Source organism: Nicotiana tabacum, chromosome 10 (assembly GCF_000715075.1).
Source record: "Nicotiana tabacum cultivar K326 chromosome 10, ASM71507v2, whole genome shotgun sequence".
Lineage (NCBI taxonomy): Eukaryota > Viridiplantae > Streptophyta > Magnoliopsida > Solanales > Solanaceae > Nicotiana > Nicotiana tabacum.
The window spans coordinates 158,766,926-158,774,111 of record NC_134089.1 but is presented as its reverse complement, the minus strand read 5'-3'; positions in this window follow the sequence as shown (position 1 = coordinate 158,774,111).

Here is a 7,186-nt window from a genome sequence, read left to right as displayed (position 1 = left end):
AGATCCTATAGGCATGGTTTCTACCCATATTACCCCATAAATATGTAACTACCCACCCTTTTTTACTAATCACCCCAATATTCGTTTACAAATTATTACAAATCAGATGAATGAATTACATAGATAAAGAAAAAGAAGAAGTTACACTATAGGGAGCCTGAAGCAGGCCCAAGTGATTTCCCAAACCTCCAATAGCCTCAAATGCCAATTTCATAGACAATAGCATTGTCTAGGTGCGTCAGAGTTCCCTAAGAATCTCAAGGATCCAGGGCAGTGCTTACACCTAGACTTTGTAACCAAATTGAGTAAGTGCAATGTGGAAAGGCCAGACGCAGTGTGCCAGAGTTAAGAGGAGTGTCAAGAGGATCCCAAGGCAGTACACATACTGGAGGGGGCAGAACCTAGGGACTTAGGAGTAGAGTGCACTTGACATAGTTTGAAAGGGTTCAGTAGGAAAACAGTGTAAAAGAGACTTAGTTGAAATAACTTTGTAAGCACGAGAGTTGTTGGGTAAACAATTTTTGAAAATAGTGGTATAATTAAACAAATAGCAGGTCAGTCAAACAAGTTCAGCAATATTCAAATAACAGTCCTTCATACAGGGAAATAGGAATTAGGGACACATAGAGCACATAGTATCAGGAGCATAGCAGTTCTTGTGGGGTTTAAGTGATTAGGGGATATCTATTGGTACCAATATAGTAGGAGTTTCAGAAACAATCATAGACTCAGCCATTTAAAGTGACAGATCAGCTTGCATATCAAAATTGGATAACAAGTAGACAAGCAGTCAAAGCAGGGAAGAGTCATGTTGAGACAGACTACTAGGGGAGGGGGTAGAACATGTTCTGAAAAGCCCTAATAAGGTTAGACTAGCATGCCAGATGAAGCAGTAATGTAAACATGTCAATTTCATGTTGAGCAACAGAACCATAGATAGAAACAAATCAGAAACATGATAAACTGAAGTAGTAAAAGAAACATATTGGTTTTGAGACTTGAATTGAAATCAGAATATAGTAGAGATATGGTAAACACAAAGTGAGGAATAGGAAAGCACAATAGCTAGCCTTGTCTTGCAACTGGCTAACTCAGAATAATAACAAGTAACCAAAGAGAGAGCAGAAAGTTTTGAGCGTGAGAGAGCTTTTGAACCAATGTGTTCGTGTGTTGTGTTAATAAAAAGCAGGGTACTTATAGTTTGAAAATAGGCAGAAAATAAGGCAAGAATCAAAGTTCAGCAATAATTATGGAACCAAGTACTAATCATAATCCAATCAGTGCAAGTACTCCTTTAATTAAGTGGTAATTAATCAACGGTAATGAGCAGAAAATGTTTAAGGAAAGAAATCAAGTAAGGAATTACGTACAAAATAGACAATTAGGGGTAAATAAATAAGGGTTCAATTATGGAAACAGTTAGTGAAGAATCAGCAAATAACATAGTTAACCCAAATAAGGTAAGAAAACTAAATAAGATTGTAGAATATGAAAATAATCGAAAATCAGCATATAGCAAATCAGTGAATCAAGGACTCGAAATTACTAATTTAAGGAGAATAACACAGGTTCCCATGAATAAGCAAATAAACCAAGTTTAAACATGAAGAATCGAAGGTCTAAAGGAAAGTTTTCAAATCAAGCCAAGAAACAGGGAACTCAGAATCAATCAAACAGAGAGTCATGAGTCAATGTTTTAGCATATAAATAGAGTAAGATAAGAATAACCAAACATAGCAAACATGGAGGTTAAACAACACTGATAGAAAGAGGCAAGTCTTGAACAGTCAAGATGAACACAAGCACATAGAGTTGATGTAAGTTAGGCTACGAAACTCAGTAGGAACATATTCGAGGCAAGATAGTCACAGAAACTCAAATAAGAACCGGTTAGTTATGCTGATACACAAAACCAAACGAAGAAACTTAGGAAATTAGGGCTTTCAACATAGATGAGTCGAAGATGTAATAAAGTCATAGAATCAGTCAAAATATGCAAGAAATAGAAGTTTAAACACAAAGATATGTTAAACAAGGTTTTAAAAGAAGTTTCGAAACCCTAGTTTTTAGAAGTAGGTGAAAAACACTTAAAATCAACGATTCTTGTAATGAATCTCAGGGACAGTGTGATACATTAAAGGAACAAACTCAAATCGTCTTAGATCTGTACAGATCTAGGAGGTATAGAAAAGAAATTAGGGTTTCGAATGAAACCCATATAGAGATGAAGAACCTGCTTAGAAAACCCAAAGATCATTGCAAATACAACATGATTTTGCTTGAAATCACACTGGTGTAGCCAAGAACAGGTAGGTGATTAACCCTAGGTGCAAGTCGTCATGGCCCTGGGCCCTTGAAGACCTTAGAGAATGCAAGCATGGCATGAGAGATGCCATTGGAGGCGTAGGAGACGATGAGAGGTCACCGGAGTTGACCGGAGAAGAGAGGTCAGCGGTTGAAGGGCTAGGCTTAGGTTGAGAGTGTACTGAGAGTAGAGAGGATTTTAGGGCGGCGGTATATGGAAAATGATTAGGGTTGGGGGTGGTTTAGAATTAAAAAAGGAAAGAATCAATACGGGCCGTTGATCTTTCAGATCAACGACCATGCTTTAATTGGTTCTGGGTCAGGTAGGTGTGTTTAGGGCCTGGGTCGGGTATTTAATCTAAAATTGGGCTAGGGTATTGGGTTTTAATTAGGCTAAAATTGAAATCCAATTTGGCTAAGTTTAAATAGCCAATTTAACCCTATATAATTTATAATAAATAATAGATGATTTTTTTAAAAAAATAATTTCATGTAATAAAATAATTTAAAATAGATTTTTAACATTTTAAAAATATATAAGACCATTTTATGCATATAAAACGTAATTGTACATTAATAAGGCTAATATTGCAATTTTATGCAAATTAGCTTTAAAAATACAAAATGCAATTATAAAAATGCACTAAGAATATTTTAACAATATTTTGGCATAAATATAAAATTTAGATGACTAAATTACCACAAAAATAATTTGAGGGATACTTATTGGGGATTTTATGAGTAAAAAGGGGAGGAAATAAATCAATTTAAAATCTTTAAAATTATAGAAAATTTATAAAAACCTTGTAGATGCTTACATATGCATATATATGCTATTTTGAAAGTATTTATGCATATTAAAAATATATAGGGAAAAGTTGGGTATCAATAGCTGCCCCTCTTTACTCGGGAAGGACGAAAGAGATTTCGGGTAAAGAAATGATGGCCAATTTTGACAAGACGGGATGCTTTGAAAGATAGGGGCCAGACTCTGGTCTTCGAGCTACCTACATATATCTGGTTTTACAGGAATCAGGCCATGTGTAGTTCCGGATTCTTCTGCGGAATATGCCGATGAAATTATTACTAGAACGAACACGCGATGCTGAAGCGGCTGTGATGAGCGGTTAAAGCTTGGGACAGTTGAAAGAACTGGAGTGATATTTCTCCTGCTAGGATAACGGTTTCTTACTGGTTACCTGCAGATAAAAGATACTACACACATGCATTTGCAAAAATTTAAACATGATACAGATTCCCCTTGGACTATGAAGGTTGTCTTCGGATGGTTAAGGATGACGTCCTGGGCCATGAATTGTTCAGTGAGGGATTCGTAGGCCATTAAATGATGTTCTTAGGCCATAAAAATGGTGCCTCCGAACCATGATGCCTTTGAATAATGATATGCAAGTTTTTGAGATCCTCACGCCATGGCATAGTGTCTTCCGACTATGAGGATGATGCCTTTAGACTATGATGGCTTTGGATAGATTGGCGATATTTCAGCCCATGATTTGAAATAATATGATGTTAATAAGACAAGGATTAGTCTTGTGAAATGGAGGGCATAGCTTAGCCCGATTGAAAAGCAAATAAAAAGTACTAGAAATAGAGCAATATTCGTGCAAAGAGGGACATTGCTTAGTCCCATGCAGATGGGGAGGCAAGGATTAGCCTTATGCAAGTGTGGAGGAAGGTATTAGCCTCATACAAATAGGAAGGCAAGGATTAGCCTCATGCAGGTAGGGAGACAGGGATTAGCCTCATGCAAGTATGGAGTCAAGGATTAGATTCATGCAAATAGGGAGGCAGGGATTAGCCTCATGCAAGTAAGGAGTTAGAGATTAGACTCATGCGAGTAGGGAGGCAGGGATTAGCCTTATGCAAGTATGGAGTCAAGGATTAGACTCATGCAAATAGGGAGGCAAGTATTAGCCTCATGCAAGTAAGGAGTCAGAGATTAGCCTCATGCAAGTAGGGAGGCAAGGATTAGCCTCATGCAAGTAGGGAGGCAGAGATTAGCCTCATGCAAGTATGGAGTCAAGGATTAGACTCATGCAAGTATGGAGGTAGGTATTAGCCTCATGGAGTAAAGGATTAGACTCATGCAAATAGGGAGGCAGGGATTAGCCTCATGCAGATATGGAGGCAAGGATTAGCCTCATGCGGATATGGAGTCAGGGATTAGCCTCATGCAGATATTGAGGCAGGGATTAGCCTCATACAGGTATGGAGGCAGGGATTAGCCTCATGCAGATATGGAGGCAAGGATTAGCCTCATGCAAATATGGAGGACAGGGGATTAGTCCCATGCAAAGAGCCAGTAGCAAGTAAGGGTAGTGTATGTCTTAGCTGGAGATATATTCAGTGTCTGGTGGCCTGATTGATAGTAATCTTGCTACATGCATATATTTGTGGATGTTATCGTTACATTAGATGTGCCTGCATTCAAAGAAAAATTGTAAGTTTTGTGAGGGGAGGTTGGTTCGTGCTTCGTCTGCTGGCCTTGCTTTGCTCCGTTCTGAAAGCCCTTTCGAGTTCCCCTGGGTAACACCTGATTGTTATGGAAAATAGAGTTTTCCAAAAATATGCAATCATTGATAAAAAATAAAGTTATTTTAGAAACGTATTGATATATCAAGTAATTTTAAATGAACTAGTGACTGTAACACATCTCAAAAGCATTGTAGCTTTCTTATATTGGAATTTTGAGGGCCCTCCTCAAACTTTTGCCCCTGTTTGGTGGATGATATTTGACTGTTTGCGGATGATAAGCCTTGCTGAGTCTTTTCCAGAATTTTGAGAATCCTTCTCAAAATTCTTCCCCAGTTTGCTTAACTGATTGTTGATCGTCTGACACCTGTTGGCGTTGGCTGGACTTGCTCCGGAATTTTGAGGACCCTCCTCAAAATTCTGCCCCATTTTCTGATCTTGGGGGAAATGAAAATTTTATTATGATATGACCAAACCCATAAGGCTGCCTACGTATCCCCTCTTAAATAGGAATCAGGTCAAGCGTAGTTCAATTATATCAGAAAATAAATGTGAAATAATCTAGGCATAGTATCTCTTGACTGCATCTGAATTGATTGGTTTTGGCCAGATTTATCCGTCTATTTTTGCAAGTGTGAGTGCTCCTCCTGTCAGCACCCTGTGAACTATGTACGGACCTTGACAGTTGGGAGAGAATTTCCCTTTGGCTTCATCTTGATACGAGAAGATTTTCTTCAATACCAGCTGCCCTGGTGCAAATTGCCTTGGTTTGACCCTTTTGTTGAAAGCTCTATACATTATGTTCTGATAAAGTTGGCCGTGACATACTGCGTTCATCCTCTTTCTATCTATAAGGGCCAGTTGTTCATAGCGGCTCCTTATCCACCCTACATCACTAAGTTCAGCTTCCTGTATGATTCTTAAAGAAGTAATCTCTACGTCGGCTAGGATGACAGCCTCGGTACCATAAACCAGCGCATAGGGATTTGCCCCAGTTGATGTGCGAACCGTGGTGCGATATCCCAACAAAGCGAAGGGTAACTTCTTATGCCACTGTTTGTGGTTCCCTACCATTTTCCTTAGTATCTTCTTAATGTTTTTGTTGGCGGCTTCTACGACTCCATTCGTCTGAGGTCTGTAGGCTGTGGAATTCTTGTGCTTGATTTTGAAAGTTTCACACATAGCTTTCATCAGATCACTGTTGATATTGGCGGCGTTGTCTGTAATAATGGACTCAGGAACTCCGAATTGGCAGACAATACGATCCTTGACAAAATATGTGATGACTTTCTTGGTTACAACTTTGTAAGATGCAACTTCTACCCACTTTGTGAAGTAATCAATGGCTACCAGAAGAACCTGCATCCGTTTAAAGCAGTGGACTCAATTGGACCAATAACATCCAACCCCAGGCGGCGAATGGCCAAGGTGAGCTTGTTTCATTGAGCTCGTTCGACGACACTTTTATCATATCGGCATGCACTTGACATTGAAAGCATTTGCGGACATACTAGATGTAATCTGTCTCCATGGTCATCCAAAAGTAACCGGCTCTGAATATCTTCTTAGCCAAGACGAAACCATTCATGTATGGGCCACATATCAAGGCATGTACATCCTCAAGTAGCTTAGAAGCTTCCTTCGCATCGACAAACCTTAGTAAACCCTAATCAGGAGTGCTTCTGTAAAAGTTTCCTCCGCTGTGGAAGAAGTGATTCGACAGTCTCCGGAGTGTGCGTCTCTAAGTGTGATTTGCATGCTCTGGGTATTCCCCCTTCGACAAATACTCCTTGATGTCGTGGAACCAAGGTTTTCCATCCATCTCTTCTTCAACATGGGCACAATATGCCGACTGATTATGGATCTTTACCGGAATGGGATCAATATAATTGTTATCTGGATGTTGTATCATAGATGATAAGGTGGCCAATGCATCGGCAAACGCATTCTGAATTCTGGGCACATGTCTGAATTCTATCTTTGCTAACCTCTTTCTCAATTCCTGCACATGGTGCAGATATGGCAATATCTTGGAGTTCTTGGTGGCACACTCTCCTTGTACTTGGTGCACAAGCAAATCTGAATCTCCGATCACCAGCAGCTCCTGAATGTTCATGTCAACTGCTATGTTGAGTCCTAGTATGCAGGCTTCATACTCTATCATGTTGTTGGTGCAGGGAAATCTGAGTTTAGCAGATACCTGATAATGTTGACCCGTTTTTGATACCAAAACTGCTCCAATGCCCACTCCTTTAAAATTTGCGGCTCCATCAAAGAACATCCTCCAACCATCGTATGCTTCGGTAATGTCTTCCCCTACAAATGACACTTGTTCATTAGGAAAATATGTTTTCAAAGGTTCATATGCTCCTCCCACCGAATTTTTAGC